The 18,379-nt window shown below is 37.7% G+C and overlaps 1 protein-coding gene across 5 annotated transcripts in view; it reads right to left on the bottom strand.

The window, feature by feature from the left end:
• Nucleotides 1–18,379, bottom strand: part of CHRM3 (cholinergic receptor muscarinic 3) — a 563,657-nt gene that overhangs the window by 381,299 nt on the left and 163,979 nt on the right. The gene's annotated exons all lie outside the window — the stretch shown is intronic.

Here is an 18,379-nt window from a genome sequence, read left to right as displayed (position 1 = left end):
CTTTGACTAGCTTTAGTTAACTAAAAACTCTGGCTAACACCTACATTCCAATATATTCCTAAACTGCATCAGATGTTAAGCTACTAGAGAAAAGAAATCTACACACTGTAGCATTCAGTAGGAGGAATTATGCCCCCCAGAGATATCTTAATCCCTGGATGAGGATGAAATTCCTAATCTCTGGAATCTGTAACTGTTACCTTAACTGGAATAAAGGGTCTTTGCCAGTGTGATTACATTAAGGATCTTGAGATGGGGGGTTTGGATTGTCTAGGTGGACCCTAAATGTATTACTTGTCTAGAAGACAAAGAGAGATTTGACTCTCGGAGGAGGAGGTGATGTGAAGATGGAGACACAGACAGTAGTGCTGTGGCCACAAAGCAAGGGAGAAAGGCAGCTACCAGACGCTGGCGAAGCTGGGAACAGATCCTCTCTTCTAATTTTCAGGGCAGTAAGACCCTGTCAGCACCCTGATTTTGGACTTCTGTCCTCCACAACTGTGAAATAATACATTTCTATTGTGTAAGTCACAAAGATATTTGGTTTTGTTGTTTTAAGAGTGGTAAGAGAAAATGAAAACACATTTGATTTTTGTTCCTCTCGACTCCAATAAAGTTTAGAATCAAGAAGACTCTTATACCAAGAGACTTATACCATTTTAAAAGTCTCTCTCTCTCTCTCTCTCTCTCTCTCTCTATATATATATATATATATATATATATGTAATATATTGTCTGTGTGAGCATCTTCTTAATGATCCTGGAACAAGAAAAAGGCAAAAGTCCCAATGAAAATATATTTCTGCTAAAAATATAGTTACTTTCATTAGTTAACAACTGCAATAGATATTTTAGGAAATATGATTCTGTGAACTATGAGAATAGAAGATGGTTTTAAGTGTTTAGATACTATTTTTAATGGAATAAAAAATTGAATTTTCTGTTTCAGTATGTACAATGGAAAGAGAAGAAAATGTTTTTTGCTTGTGTGTGTGTGTGTGATGAAAACACTTACGATCTACTCTCTTAGCATATTTTAAGTATGCAATACAATATTATCTAATGCTGTATATTAGACCCTTAAAACACATTCAGTCTTATAACTGAATATTTGTACCCTTTTCCAAACATCTCTGCATTTTCCCTATCTTCTATCCTCTGGAAGGGAAATCTCCTTCTTTACAGGGACTTTATAAAGAGACATTTAAATCTCTTGGGATGATTTTTTAAAGTATAAAACCTAGTTACAGGTAATTAGTTCCATTACAATATTTTTCCAGGTTTCCTCTAGATATGTTTTTATATCATGTGATCTATAATGTTTTCTTTGTGTATTCTTACTCTTGAATCTTTTGGGATTTTAACTAATTTTACACTGGTCTTTCTATCTCCTTATCTGGAACAATTAAGCATAGTTTTTAAAAATGTTATACATATTTTACTTGTACTAGGTCACTGGATTACTTTTTCAAAGTTTAGTTACAATCTTCATTAGTCTATAAAACTAATTCTAAGTGTTGAGTTCAACACAGTGTACTTTATACAAATGACATAAGCAGAAATTTACCTCCTCTTCATTCCACTTGAAGTTCTTCATTCTAGAGTCATTTCTAAGTAACCAAAGCTAGAAATATAGGCATTATCTCATTAAAGAGTCCTTGACATGGCTAAGCATTGAGTTTCTAAAAATCGTTTTCTGTTATTAAATGTTTACAAAATCTGTGACAGGAATGTCAGCATGCTTTTTGAACCATTTCCTGCCCTTGTTCCAGTGCTTATGAAAAAGAGGAATGCTTTAGATAAACCAGCTGCTAGATTTCCTAGAACAGTAAATTACTCTAACACTCCTATTTGATGTGATCCTGCCACATTTTTTTTCCAGCAGGATTTCCTCATGTTTCACAACTATTTGTTTCCACTTTAAATTAGCTCCCTACAAACAGTCTCTTGTCAAATGCATGCCTAGCTATCCACACCGAGTATCCATGATTAAAGAGACCCTCCAATTCATTACAACCATCTCCCTTTAATTAAAAAATCACAAAACACAACTTTTTCACTAACATTTTGACTCCCTGCCTTAAAACAAGTCATTGCTATAGTTAATATAAAACTTCAATGGACTCATTTGGAATCCTTCATGATTACTGAGGTACTACATGGTAACATGTTTTGGATTAAATAATGGCAATAATGAAAAGTCATTCAAATATCTGAGGAACTAGCGTAAAAGTAATTCAAATTTATTTCTAATTTCTTAGCTTAAGCCATTCTGATCTCTTCTACTTTACTTATTTTCTCCAATATTAGTTATTTTGTTTTATTTTTTTTACTGGAAAAATACATGTTGCTTTATTTGTCAGGTACCTATCTTTTACTTTTTGTTGGAGTATAATTACTATGCAATGTCGTGCCTAGAATCTCCCTCTCATTCCACACTCCATCCCTCCCACTGAGGTCATCACAGAACACCGAGCTAAGCTCCCTGTGCTATCTGGCTATTCTAATGACATCCTGATGATTCTTTGTTAAGGCAGCTATCTGAGAATCTAACAATTTGATGCATGCTCATCTTCTTGAGCTAAGCCATGTTTGTGATGATCAACTTATTTTTAGAAACAAATAAATATTCATAATTTTGATTCTACAAACTGAGAGAGATAATGTACATCTGGATAGATCTTTTCCCGGTCTCTTGTCTTATTGCTCCACATCCAGCTTGGAATAAAACAAAGAAACAAACAAACAAACAAAAAAAAACACCTGTCTTGAGAAGATAGGTAAGTCTCTGAGGTGGTAAGCATTTTTAGAAAATAGTATAAATTCTACCAGTGCAAATTACAATGATGTGATTAAGTTAATGCTATAAATAAAAGGTCCATTGAGCCGTTTACTGTTTCTTTGCCTTAAATAATGAGTTCCAGTCTCTTCCATTTCACTACCTGTTAAAATTTCCTTTACATAGTTAAATAAATAAATATTTGTCTGTGGAAATCTTCTAAAGGAATGATTCTTGTTCCTTTTTAAAATGCTCTGAACAGAACACTAATATCCAACATCTACACTAAATTTAATCATTAAGTCCCAGGAAGTTTGAATGACAGACACAAACCTTTTCTTTTGATGATGTTATACTAACAGTTTTTGGGTTTGGGCCTCAGCCAGTCTTGGGTATAGACATCAGTTCTATAACTTATCAACTTCACAAACCATAAACTCAGAGGCTGTCTCTGCATCTGACAGAAGGGAATAATATCTATTCTATAGAGTTGTTATGAGGATCAAATGACTAAAATGTAAATATATAAATGAAAAACTCCTGGGCACATATCCTGAAATGATGAAAACTACAATTCAAAAAAATACATGGACCTCAATGTTCATAGAAGAACTCTTCACAATAGACAAGACTTGGAAACAACCTAAATGTATATAAACAAATGAACAGGTAAATATGTGGTACACATACAGCATAGAATACTACTCAGCACGAAAGAAGAATGGAGTGATGTCATTTGCAGCAATATGATGGACCTAGAGATTATCATACTAAGTGAAGTAGCTCAGAAAGACAAAGATAAACACCATACGCTATAAATTCTATGTGGAACCTCAAAATTGACACAAATGAACTCATTTATGAAATAGAAACAGACAGACAAACAAAATAAATTTATTGGATACCAAAAGATATATACAGGGTGAGGATAAATTGAGAGTTTGGGATTAGCAAATAAAACCTACTATAGGTAAAACAGATAAACAAGTTTCCACTGTACAGCATAGGGAACTATATTCAACATCCGTAATAAGCTATAATGGAAAAGAATCTGAAAAATAATACATATATGAATCACTTAAGCCTTTTGCTCTACACCAGAAAATAACACAAAACTGTTAATCAACTATACTTAAAATTTTTTGACTGAGAAATTCTATTTACACAATTTGTAGTAGTAGTAAATCTTCATCAATTGTTTCATTCATTTCATATTTAGTGTCTACCACACAGTGAGTTCTGTTCTTGGTTCCAGGGCTAGAGGTGTGTGTGAACAATACAAGGTTTTTTCTCTGCTTCCATGGAGCTTTCACTCTGATGAATAGATGGATAATAAGCAAAGCCATGAGTGTTTAAGAAATGATACATATATGACAGAAATACAATGTAGAGGTGTGTTTTAGAGTAGCTGGAGTGCTCCTTTTGCACTCAATAGGCAGGAAGCCACTAGGAGAGGTGACATTTACAGTGAAACCTGAACAAAAGGGAAGAGGCATCTGGAGTGTGAGGGGAGAGAGTTTCAACCCACAAGAGCAGAACAGATGCAAGCTTGGCAGATAGAGCAGCATATCCTCCTCCTGGCAGAGCAGGATGGTGGGCAGAGGTGAGAAACAGGGGCAGGTCATGGCCACAGGGAACCCTGAGAGCCATAACAATATTTAGATTTTATTCAGGTATTCTGAAAAGCCCCTGCAGGATTGTGAGCAAGTGAGGGACAAGACTGACACAAGAGCGGTCAGGGAAAAGCAGGAAAGAAGGACCACTTAGAGCACCCTGGGTAAGACTGCTGACTAGATTGGGACTGGAAAAGTTGGAAGAAAGAGGACAGAATTACAATGTGTTTTGAAGACTGAGCCAATAAAACTTATAGATGAACTGAATGTGGAAAATGAGAAAAGAAAAAAAAAAAAAGAACACTTAGCCTTTGGTTTGGATCTCCCGGAAATAGTCTGGAAAACAGAGACGAGACAGATGAGGAAGAAAGAAGTTGTGGTAGGACACAAAAAATCTCCAGTTTTATTTTGGACAAGTTTTTTAATTTTTAACTTTATATTGGAGTATAGTTGATTACCAGGCTTCCCTGGTGGCTTAGTGATAAGGAATTGACCTACCAATGCAGGAGACATGGGTTCCATCCCTGGGTTGGGAAAGTCCCCTGGAGAAGGAAATGGCAACCCACTCAGTATTCTTGCCTAAGAAATCCCATGGACACAAGAGCCTGGTGGGTTACAGTCCATGGAGTCACAAAAGAGTTGGACCTGACTTAGCAACTAAACAGTAGTTCACTAACAATGTTGTGCTACTTTCAGGGGCACAGCATGGATATAAGAGTTGGACTATAAGGAAAGCTGAGCGCCGAAGAACTGATCCTTTTGAACTATGGTGTTGGAGAAGACTCTTGAGAGTCCCTTGGACTGCAAGGAGATTCAACCAGTCCATCCTAAAGGAAATAAGTCCTGAATATTCATTGGAAGGACTGATCTTAAAGCTGAAACTCCAATACTTTGGCCACCCGATTTGAAGAACCAACTAATTGGAAAAGACCCTGATTCTAGGAAAGATTGAGGGCAGGAGGAGAAGGGGACAACAGGGGATGAAATGGTTGGATGACATCACTGATGTGATAGATGTTAGCTTGAGTAGGCTCTGGGAGTTGGTCATGGACAGGGAAGCCTGGAGTGCTGCAGTCCATGGAGTTGCAAAGAGTCGGACATGACTGAGCAACTGAACTGAACTGATATATAGATACATACACATACATACACATATGTGGGCTTCCCCAGTGACTCAGTGGTAAAGAATCTGCTTGCAATGCAGGAGACACAGGAGACTTGGGTTTGATCACTGAGTCAGGAACACCCCCTGGAGGAGGGCAAGGCAACCCACTCCAGTATTCTTGCCTGGAGAATTCTATGGATAGAGGAGCCTGGTGGGCTACAGGTCGCAAAAAGTCAGATATGATTGAAGCAACTGAGCATGTATGCACACATAGGTATATGTATAGGGAAAGGAAAGTGAAAGTCACTCAGTCATGTTTGACTCTTTGTGACCCCATGGATTGTAGCCTGCCAGGCTCCTCTATCCATGAAATAGTCCAGGCAAGACTATTAGAGTGGGTAGCTATTCCCTTTCTAGGGGATCTTCCAAACCGAGGTATCGAACCCAGGTCTTACACACTGAGGCAAATTCTTTATTGTCTGAGCCAACAGGTATATGTATATATACACCCTTTTTCAGATTCTTTTCCCATATAGGTGATTATAAAGTATTGAGCAAAGTTCCCTGTGCTATATAGTAGGTCCTTATGGATTATCTATTATATATCTAGTAGCATGTATCAAGAGAGTTCCAGAAAACATCTATCTCTGCTTTATTGACTATGCCAAAGCCTTTCACTGTGTGGATCACAAGAAACTGTGGAAAATTCTGAGAGAGATGGGAATACCAGACCATCTAACCTGCCTCTTGAGAAATCTGTATGCAGGTCAGGAAGCAACAGTTAGAACTGGACATGGAACAACAGACTGGTTCCAAATAGGAAAAGGAGCACGCCAAGGCTGTATATTGTCACCCTGCTTATTTAACTTATATGCAGAGTACATCATGAGAAACGCTGGACTGGAAGAAACACAAGCTGGAGTCAAGATTGCCGGGAGAAATATCAATAACCTCAGATATGCAGATGACATCACCCTTATGGCAGAAAGTGAAGAGGAACTAAAAGCCTCTTGATGAAAGTAAAAGAGGAGAGTGAAAAAGTTGGCTTAAAGTTCAACATTCAGAAAACGAAGATTATGGTATCTAGTCCCATCACTCCATGGGAAATAGATGGAGAAACAGTGGAAACAGTGTCAGACTATTTTTGGGGGCTCCAAAGTCACTGCAGATGGTGACTGCAGGCATGAAATTAAAAGACGCTTACTCTTTGGAAGAAAAGTTATGACCAACCTAGATAGCATATTCAAAAGCAGAGACATTACTTTGCTGACTAAGGTCCGTCTAGTCAAGGCTATGGTTTTTCCAGTAGTCATGTATGGATATGAGAGTTGGACTGTGAAGAAGGCTGAGCTCTGAACAATTGATGCTTTTGAAGTGTGGTGTTGGAGAAGACTCTTGAGAGTCCCTTGGACTGCAAGGAGATCCAACCAGTCCATTCTGAAGGAGATCAACCCTGGGTGTTCTTTGGAAGGAATGATGCTATAGCTGAAACTCCAGTACTTTGGCCACCTCGTGTGAAGAGTTGACTCACTGGAAAAGACTCTGATGCTGGGAGGGATTGGGAGCAGGAGGAGAAGGGGATGACCGAGGATGAGATGGCTGGATGGCATCATTGACTCGATAGACGTGAGTCTGAATGAACTCCGGGAGTTGGTGATGGACAGGGAGGCCTGGCGTGCTGCGATTCATGGAGTCACAAAGAGTTGGACACAACTGAGCAACTGAACTGAACTGAATTGAGCATGTATCATGGAAAAAGCAAGAGCTGAACCTAGCATGTATATGTTAATCCCAGCCTCCTAATTTATCCCTCCCTTCACATTTTCCCTTTAGCAAAAGGGAATGTTTTTTTCCAAGCTTGTTTTTGACAAGTTAATTTAGATCTACTATGAGGCATTCAAGTAAAGCATACCATCTTAGTTGCATGTAGTCTGATTGTCAGAGAAGGGATCAGAGCTGGAATTGTTACATGAACTGTTGAGTCCTGCCCCAAGGCCACAGGTGCAAGGCCTTGTACCAAGGCCATACATGAGGAGCCCAGAACCAAGGCCACCTCCTAAGCCCTTTCGTAACTGTTGCCAAAAGTCCTCTTGATCATCACCAGCAGGCTTCCTGATCCCAAATCAGGCAAAAATGTGCATCCTGGTAGTCACTCTATAGCGTCCTAACCAACCGCCTAATGTCAACCTTGCAGCAGGAATTTTCTTTGTCTTGAGGCCATAAAAATTGGCTGTTAAGCCATGAATACCGTCAACTTTACCTGGCCTGTCAGGATGTCAGCCCACTATGCTCACAGCACTATCATTACTTCTGCTCTTTGTTCTCAAAAAACTCACTTCCTTCCAAAATGCTATGTCTGGAAATCATTTTCCAACCCATGCTCAGACTGCCTCAACATGAACATATAGTCAAAGGTTTGCTTGGAAGGATATTAAAGAAAGTTATAATACAGAATGATCACCATAATATACCATAAATTACAATAAAATGTTATGTTTCCCGTAAATTTCTTTTAAAGTAATACTTTGAGACATGGAAAATGAGAATGCATTACTATACTTTGAGAGGAAAAAGGTATGAATAAGGTGACTCTATATTTGTATAAATATATATAAATTTCAGAAGACAAGAATATAAAACTATTTGAAGAGTTACCTTGAAGTTTTACAGTGTTAAGATTAGAAGCGTTTATGTTACTTTCTGTATCTTTGGTTTTGTGTTTTCAAGTTTAGAAAAAATGGAAAATTAATGGTAATAAACACAAATTACTGTAAAAATATCAATCAGTCAGTTCAGTCGCTCAGTCATGTCCAACTCTTTGTGACCCTATGGATTGCAACACGTCAACTTCCCTGACCATCACCAAATCCTGGAGTTTACTGAAACTCATGTCCATCACGTCGGTGATGCCATCCAACCATTTCATCCTCTGTCATCCCCTTCTCCTGACTTCAGTCTTTCCCAATATCAGGGTCTTTTCCAATGAGTCAGTTCTTTGCATCAGGTGGAAAAAGTACTGGAGTTTCAACTTGATCATCAGTCCTTCCAATGAGTAATCAGGACTGATGGACTGGTTGGATCTCCTTGCAGTCCAAGGACTCTCAAGAGTCTTCTCCAACACCACAGTTCAAAAGCATCAATTCTTCGGCACTCAGCTTTCTTTATAGCACAACTCTAACATCCATACATGACTACTGGAAAAATCATAGCTTTGACTGGATGGACCTTTGTTGGCAAAGTAATATCTCTGCTTTTTAATATGCTATCTAGGTTGGTCATAGCTTTTCTTCTAAGGAGCGAGCATTTTTTAATTTCATGGCTGCAGTCACCATCTGCAGTGATTTTGGAGTCCAAGAAAATAAAAGTCTCTCACTGTTTTCATTGATTCCCCATTTATTTGCTTTGAAGTAGATAGGACAGGATGCCATGGTCTTAGTTTTCTGAATGTTGAGCTTTAAGCCAATTTTTTCACTCTCTTCTTTCACTTTCATCAAGAGACTCTTTAGTTCTTCTTTACTTTCCACCGTAATGGTGGTGTCATCTGCATATCGGAGGTTATTGATATTTCTTCCGGCAATATGGATTCTAGCTTGTGCTTCATCCAGTCCAGCGTTTCTCATGATGTACTCTGCATATAAGTTAAATAAGCAGGGTGACAATATACAGCCTTGACGTACTCCTTTTCCGATTTGGAACCAGTCTGTTGTTCAATGTCCAGTTCTAACTGTTGATTCTTGACCTGCATAGAGATTTCTCAGGAGGTATATCAGGTGGTCTGGTATTCCCAACTCTTAAAGAATTTTCCACAGTTGTGATCCACACAGTCAAACGCTTTGGCATAGTCAATAAAGCAGAAATAGAAGTCTTTCTGGAACTCTCTTGCTTTTTCAATGATCCAGTGGATGTTGGCAATTTGATCATGGTTCCTCTGCCTTTTCTAAGTCCAGCTTGAACATCTGGAAGTTCTCGGTTCACATACTGTTTAAGCCTGGTTTGGAGAATTTTGAGCATTACTTTGCTAGTATGTGAGATGAGTTCAAGTCTGAAGTAGTTTGAACATTCTTTGAACAATCCCTTTCCTTGGGATTGGAATGAAAACTGACCTTTTCCAGCCCTGTGGCCACTGCTGAGTTTTCCAGATTTGCTGGCATAGTGAGTGCAGAACTTTCACAGTATCATCTTTTAGGATTTGAAATAGCTCAACTGGAATTCCATCACCTCCACTAGCTTTGTTCACAGTGATGCTTCCTAAGGCCCACTTGACTTCTCATTCCAGGATGTCTGGCTCTAAGTGAGTGATCACACCATCGTGATTATCTGGGTCTTGAAGATCTTTTTTGTACAGTTCTGTGTATTCTTGCCACCTCTTCATAATATCTTCTGTTTCTGTTAGGTCCATACCATTTCTGTCCTTTATTGAGCTCATCATCTTTGCATGAAATGTTCCTTTGCTATCTCTAATTTTCTTAAAGACATCTCTAATCTTTCCCATTCTATTGTTTTCCTCTATTTCTTTGCACTGATCAGTTATAACAAAGCCAATAAATGCACTAAGAAAGATTTAGCAAAAACAGTTTTAGCAACACTTCATTCTGTAACATTACAGTAAATTTATTAGCTAATAAATATTGATATATTCTAATTAATTTGCACATAAAAATATGACTTCATAATTTTTACAGAGTAAAAATTGTCTCAGCATTTCTTCCTGTTCTTTTCATATGTACATTTTTGGTTCCAAAGAACTTTGCATACAATGTGCCATACTTCACCGTTTTCACCTTTTACTATGAATAAGTGGCATGTGGTGAGTTCATCCATCAGTCTTAAATTTACTTGGGAAAATGCAATGTGATAACCACTCCTATTAATTCCAAAACAGACAGACTAGGGCCAAGAAATGTTTTGTTTTCCCTAAATGGCCGATGTAGCTGCCACCCTGGGAATGATCAATTGTGTGTGAACTGGGTTGCACAAGGACAAAAGGGGGAAAGGATAGACAGGGTATATCATAGACATTGGATATTATTATACAGATCTGCAATTGAGGGGTTAATGCAACATCTTCCTTTATCAAATATACATCCCGATGATCATCTACTGAGATGCAACAATGTAATTAACTCAGGTGTAATAAATATTATCTTTCTGTACTAGACAGTAACATCTTATTTACCAAATTAAATCAATCACTGTGCTGTGCCCTGAAATTCTACTTAATTTTTCCTGAAATCTTATGAAGGAAATCTAATATGTGTAAAAGTCAACCCCTCAGAATTTGGTGTTAAAATTTGATGCAATAACTAATATGTCAGCAACTTGCGTTTAACTAAATGTTTGCCTGTAACAAAGAAATTAGGGAAATATGTTATATAATGGTATTCAAGGTCAAGATTAAGACCAAAGCTAAGCTGAAACCCAAGATTTTATTTTAAATATGTCTTTAAATAAGTATTCAAGTTCATCATAGAACATTCCTTTAGGAGATATACTGCAAGGATACTCTTCTCAGCCCAATGAAATGGTGAATCCATGTAAAAAGACCATAATCCAAGTTCAGAGAAATAAGTGGTTATCAATGACTTTCTACAGACAATAATGAAGACAAATTGCTACATTTACAAATTAATAAGCAGAAGCATCATTAAATTCCACTAACATTTATTTACTTCTACATGCCCTGCTTTGTGCTAATTTTGTAGGAAAAACTGTAACAAAACTGAAATAAACAAACAACCTACTACTCTTTACATAGAATGGTTTTTCTTTGCCTTAAACTTATCACCTCTACCTTGCAATTTATGTGCCTCTTCCTTGAGGAAGGTGTAGATATATCCAGCTTAGTAAGGAAGCCTGAGACATTGCCATAATCTGTTTAACATATTTTTAATGGGTTTAATATTCAGAGCATTCAGTTGATTTATTTTTCTGCATTATTTGGTATAATTATACAGTTTTGACATTTTAATTACTCTATTATTCAAATGCTACATTTTTCAGGTAGTTAGTACCTAGGGTTGGGACCCAATGGTAATTACTTTGTCAACACTTTTTCTTTGGCAGATTTATTTTTGCTCCCTACAATGAGCAATGGAAAAAGGCAAAATTAGCACTGAGGCACCACCTCAACACTCTTTCAACTCACTGTCAAAAGTTATTAGAGAAACTTCTCTGGTGGTCCAGGAGCTAAGACAACATGCTCTCAATGCAGGAGGCCTGGGTTTGATCCCTGATCAGGAAACTAGATGTCACATGTCAGAATTAAGAGTCCACATCCCACACACTGCAGCTAAAAGGTCCTGCATTCTGCAACAAAGATCAAAGATACCTCATGCTGCAACTAAGACCCCATACAGCCAAAAAAAAAAAAAAAAAAAAAGCTGTTAGATATTATCATTTGACTATATTATTAACTATATTTTTTCATAAAAGCTAAATTCAAAAATGAATTAAGAACAATTGCAAAATCTTCTGTGGCATATTTGTGTGTCAAGCACTGATTTTTACATCATTTGGGAAAAATCATGAAAACCATATATTCAGAGTTAAAAAGAAGGTGAGTTTTCAAACATGAACCTGTGCTTCATGGGAAGAAGTATTTTTTAAATGATTGCTTTGTTATAATGTTTTCATCTTATCCCAGAAGAATAGCCTACTTTATCTATCATGGCAGTCAAAGTAAACAGAGTTTAACATCCACTTACTCACTGAGCTTAATAAAGGAGTCATTATATTATATCCAAAAATCACTAAAAACGATTGGCTCACTGTTGAGCTGGAAAACCGGCTTATCACAGTGCATGCAAGGCTGACACTTTGTTTTTCCAGGTTTTGAATTGTTCCTTTTGTCACAAGCTCTAAGTACACATCTGATATTAAATTATACTTCTTATTAAATAAAGCATTTGAATCAATAACTGGTTCTATAACCAATTTTCATGTGATTAGGTAACATGCCCATGCTATTTCACAGTTCAACAACACAAAGAGAACTTTAACTTGGATTTTAGAAATTGCTCCTATTCCTTCAATTTAATCTTCTCCCCACCACCCGCCCCACTTTATGTCTCCCAGGGCTCAAGTTTTCCGTCCCTCATCAGCTGATTGCACTCTCAGTGCAATCTGATGGTGTGCAAAAGTGTCTCGGGAGTTTCTCCTTCAGATTCTGACACATCTACAGATATTCTTAAAGGGATAAAGAAAATAAGATAGCAAACACACGAACCATTTTAAAACAATGACTGAGATAGTTTATAAAAATTTCCCATTCCAGAAAAGATTAAAATACAAACTTTTGGTGAGTAAGAATTTCAAACTCTGTAATCTAAAACTATGCCTTAGAAAAACTTTAAAGCAAGAATTCTTTTTGCTATAAAAAGGTCATTCATTTAAAATTAAATTTATTACTATTTGTGTATATATATATTTAATGATACATATCACCATACATTTATATGTACACACAGACACATATATATGCATAAATACACACATATTCTACTTCCTTTCTTTCCACAACTCCTGCCCTTCACTTCCCAATTGCAACCTAGAAATAAAAACTCCACGAATATAGGAACTTTGTTTACTGTACATAACTCAGGGCCTACTACACTGAAACAGGTCCATTAATATTTATAGCATGAGTACATGAGACGCCTGAGTTCTTCAATTTCAAGTATTTAACTAACATAATTTAAAACATGATGTTCTTTCCAGGTAATTTAATCTCCTTAAATTTCAAATGACTTCAAAATACTGTAATTATCTTCTTTATTAAACAACAGGTATAAAAAAACATGGCTTCTTCAAAACTATCTCTGCTTCCTAGGCTTATTTGTTTCTAGACTGTTTTTTTTTCCTTCAGATCAGTTGAGTGGCACACATAAGAGACAGTAAAACACTTGTGATCTCTGTCTACCATATAGATAAGCCAAATGTAAGAGAAATCAGAACAATTTTTTGCAGATAACTGAGCTAAAAAGAGAAAGAATTTGATGGGATGCCTGGTGGACATACGGCTTCCCTGATGGCTCAGCAGTGAAGAATCCACCTGCCAAACAGGAGACACAAGATAAATGGGTTCCACCCCTGGGTCAGGAAGATCCCCTGGAGAAGGAAATGCAGCCTACTTCAGTATTCTTGCCTGAAAAAGCCTGTGGACAGAGGGGCCTGGTGGGCTACACTCCAAAGGTTTGCAGAGTCGGACATGATTGAGCACACACGCTAGTGGATATAATATACTTATTAAGGCCAAGAATGTTAGTTTTCACCTTGTGGAATCAATTAATTATGCTACCACACACACTCACATTAATGTGAAAAAAATAAGATATAATAAAACATGTTAAAGATATCTGACTTTAATGGTAAACCATTCAATCTTAAAAACGGTCAATGCATTCTCCTGAAAGACACCTTCCTGTATCTGCTTGAGGACTTGTCTCTAATAGATCCAGATTCTCATTTTTATCCATATCAATTGCTGGAGAAGGATAGAAGGGGAAATCTTTAATTATGTTATAATTACTTTTCAGGATATAAAAAAAGGCATGGTTTAAAATGTGAAGCATATTTGTAATATATAATTAATATATAATTTACTTTTTGAAAGCAAAATTAGTTTTCTAATTCCACATATAAAATATAATGTGCCTCCATATTTACATGCCATTCTACAGTGGTAGGCTGCCACAAATTTAGGTTACATAAATACGCATATAAATTGGTAGTGTACCCTGCTCCTTATGCATTTCCTCCTTTGTAAAAAGAAGACAAAGCCATGCTTGCAGAGATATTGTGATATTAAAGGATGTTGTACAGTGAAACCCCACTGCACAGTTACTACTTTAGTATATGGTAGCCATTATCAGCATTATCATTAAATTTCAACATGCAACTCTAAGTCCTTCAGCTAAAAAGAATGTCAGAAAATGGTCACCAAGTTGCTACAGTTTGAAGACACTAACAAAGCTATCAGGGAACAACCTGGAATTCACTCAAGTGTTACCTTTGGACATTAAAAACAACAACAACAAAACCTGAGTCTTTCAAATATATTATTCTTGCTGCATTACTCTACTTACTTGAGTGTATCCAAGCTTTAGTTCAGGGATGATGCCTACATGACTCCATTATATTTCTGCTGACACAACTGGATGAATATTCTTAATATAGGATTCATTCAAACATTATCCCTTTTTGCTTAAAGCATGTCAATCTAAAATAGCTCACATATTGAGAACTGGAGTACCCTGTTAACCCATTTTCCTCTCCTCAAGATGTCTTTATTAGCCTAATGCTTCCCACTTATCTCTCTATAGCCATCTGTGAAAGCTGAATAGCTTGAGATACCCTGTGCTACTTATAAGCCTTAGCCTGTATCGACTCCTGTGTCTATGACTGAAGTACAGTAAGTAACAAAGATGAAAGTTGAGTGTTTCCATAATGATTTAGTGGACTTAACAGTCTTTCCTGTTAAAATGGTACTATTTGAAAATAAATAGTTAACCTAAATAATTTTAAGTCCTCTTCCAGGTGATATACAGTTACTGAAATAAATTTCAGATAAAATTTCAGTTGGCTATGTTACAAAGCCTTTTGCTGATTGACAGAGAGGGGTTTTGGGGATTTGGTTATTTTTCCCTCTATTTTTTTAAAAACAGTTTGAACCTATAGGAACCTACTATTTCTGCTTTCTTGACTACGCCAAAGTCTTTGACTGTGTGGATCACAAGAAACTGGAAAATTCTGAGAGAGATGGGAATACAGACCACCTGACCTGCCTCTTGAGAAATCTATATGCAGGTCAGGAAGCAACAGTTAGAACTGGACATGGAACAACAGACTGGTTCCAAATAGGAAAAGGAGTATGTTAAGGCCGAATATTGTCACCCTGCTTATTTAACTTGTATGCAGAATACATCATGAGAAATGCTGGACTGGTAGAAACACAAGCTGGAATCAAGATTGCCGGGAGAAATATCAATAAACCTCAGATATGCAGATAACACCACCCTTATAGCAGAAAGTAAAGACGAACTAAAAAGCCTCTTGATGAAGTGAAAGAGGAGAGTGAAAAAGTTGGCTTAAAGCTCAACATTCAGAAAATGAGGATCATGATATCCGGTCCCATCACTTCATGGGAAATAGATGGATAAACAGTGGAAACAGTGTCAGACTTTACTTTTGAGGGCTCCAAAAATCACTGCAGATGTTGACTGCAGCCATGAAATTAAAGGACGCTTACTCCTTGGAAGAAAAGTTATGACCAACCTAGATAGCATATTCAAAAGCAGAGACATTACTTTGCCAACTAAGGTCCATCTAGTCAAGGCTATGGTTTTTCCTGTGGTCACGTATGGATGTGACAGTTGGACTGTGAAGAAGGCTGAGTGTCAAAGAATTGATGCTTTTGAAGTGTGGTGTTGGAGAAGACTCTTGAGAGTCCCTTGGATCCAACCAGCCCATTCTGAAGGAGATCAGCCCTGGGTGTTCTTTGGAAGGAATGATGCTAAAGCTGAAACTCCAGTACTTTGGCCACCTCATGTGAAGAGTTGACTCATTGGAAAAGACTCTGATGCTGGGAGGGATTGGAGGCAGGAGGAGAAGGGGACGACAGAGGATGAGATGGCTGCATGGCATCACTGACTCGATGGATGTGAGTCTGAGTGAACTCCGGGAGTTGGTGATGGACAGGGAGGTCTGGTGTGCTGCAATTCATGGGGTCGCAAAGAGTTGGACACGACTGAGAGACTGAACTGAACTGATTATACTTAATAGATACATTCCTCCCTTCTCAAGTGAAATTAATGGTAGATACTTTTCATGAATATATGATACATATACACACAAATGTGATGTGCATTATAAATATAATTAATGCAATAAAATCTCCAGGAATTGGTGAAAGACAGGGAGGCCTGGCGTGCTGCAGTCCTTGGTGTCGCAAAGAGTCAGACATGACTGAGCGACTGAACTGAACTGAATAAAGCCTTGAGAACTACTTTATTTTTTCTTACTAATTTACATGGAGGAAATCATGCTAGCCTCAGTCAAGAAGAGATTAAGTATTTTTATCAGTTTTGAAATGTTGATCTAAAAATAATATGCTTAATGATAAACTACTAAGGAAGTTACTATAGTCAGTTATATAACTTATACAAACGATATAACCATCATGGTACATTGCAAGTAGCCACTTTTCATTTTTCTGGTTATTTTTAACCATGTAAATTAATAATAATCTTACTGAGGAAGATAAGGACTACCCTCAATAAGGCAAGAATGCAATAGGAAAGATGCATGCTTCTGTAGATTGAATGCTCCTTTGTCCCCCAAATTCATATGTTAAATCCTAATGCCCAGTGTGAGAGTATTTGGAGGTTGGGCCTCCAGGAGGTGGTTATTAGGTTATGAGTGTGGAGCTCTCATTACATTTAGGATACAAAGAAGAGGCTCAAGAAATTGCTTTTGACACTTTCACCATGTGAGGACACAGCAAAAAGATGGCTTTCTAGGAAACAAGCCTGTACCATACGTGAAATCTGCCAGTGCAGAGATTGGATTCTAGACTCCAGAACTGTGAGGAATAAGCTTCCATTGTTTATATGAGCTACTTAGTCAATGGTGTTGTTTTAGCAGCTTGCATGGACTGAGATAGAAATATCAACCAATAATTGGAAAAAAAGTGAGTGTAGTCTACCAAAGAGGCGTGTGCATAATACAGGGGTGAAAGAAAAGAGAGTAGTTAATTTTAAAAGGAGGATTAAGGAAGTTTTCATAGAAGGGAGAGCATGTCAAATGAGATTGGAAGGACAAATTGGAGTTTGATAGGCGGTATCCACAAATAGGAGGAGGCTTGTGGTGTCACATACGTTAAGGCTGGGGTGCTTCTAGGTTGGGCTTGGCCAGCAAAAAGGTGGAGGAGATCACAGTAGACAAATGAAAGGGGGCCAGGCAAAGCTCCTTGAGGCATTCACAACTCATCTTATTCCACTTCTGGTTACTCTGCAGTAGTTATTCAATTTTAATCAACTCTTCTGCTTGTCCCTGAATACCTTCTGCTCATTCACAACTGTGAATCAGAGGTTTACACTATTCCCCTTATCACAATGATGTTATGATGACTGAGTAGACCTATTCTTAAAGATCCACTGATAACCACTTCAATCTCCTGTCTCCAATTTAGAGGAGACTTCAGTTCTGAATGGACTTCCTTGGTGGCTCAGATGGTAAAATGACTGCCTAAAGTGTGGGAGACCTGGGTTTGATCCCTGGATCAAAGGGGAAGATCCTCTGGAGAAGGAAATGGCAACCCACTCCAGTACTTCTGTCTTCTGAATACCCCATGTCTCCTCAAAATTCTGGCACTTCTGTCTAGTTTTTAGAGATACCTTTTTATCAAATAATAGGCTGACATCATGGCATCTGGTCCCCATCACTTCATGGGAAATAGATGGGGAAACAGTGTCAGACTTTACTTTTGAGGGCTCCAAAATCACTGCAGATGGTGACTGCAGCCATGAAATTAAAAGACACTTACTCCTTGGAAGCAAAGTTATGACCAACCTAGATAGCATGTTGAAAAGCAGGGACATTACTTTGCCAACAAAGGTCCGTCTAGTCAAGGCTATGGTTTTTCCAGTGGTCATGTATGGATGTGAGAGTTGGACTGTGAAGAAAGCTGAGCACCAAAGAACTGATGCTTTTGAACTGTGGTGTTGGAGAAGACTCTTGAGAGTCCCTTGGACTACAAGGAGATCCAAACAGTCCATTCTGAAGGAGATCAGCCCTGGGATTTCTTTGGGAGGAATGATGCTGAAGCTGAAACTCCAGTATTTTCACCACCTCATGCGAAGAGTTGACTCATTGGAAAAGACTCTG

Source organism: Ovis aries, chromosome 25 (assembly GCF_016772045.2).
Source record: "Ovis aries strain OAR_USU_Benz2616 breed Rambouillet chromosome 25, ARS-UI_Ramb_v3.0, whole genome shotgun sequence".
In the NCBI taxonomy this organism is placed as follows: domain Eukaryota; kingdom Metazoa; phylum Chordata; class Mammalia; order Artiodactyla; family Bovidae; genus Ovis; species Ovis aries.
This window is presented reverse-complemented; position numbering and strand designations above follow the sequence as displayed.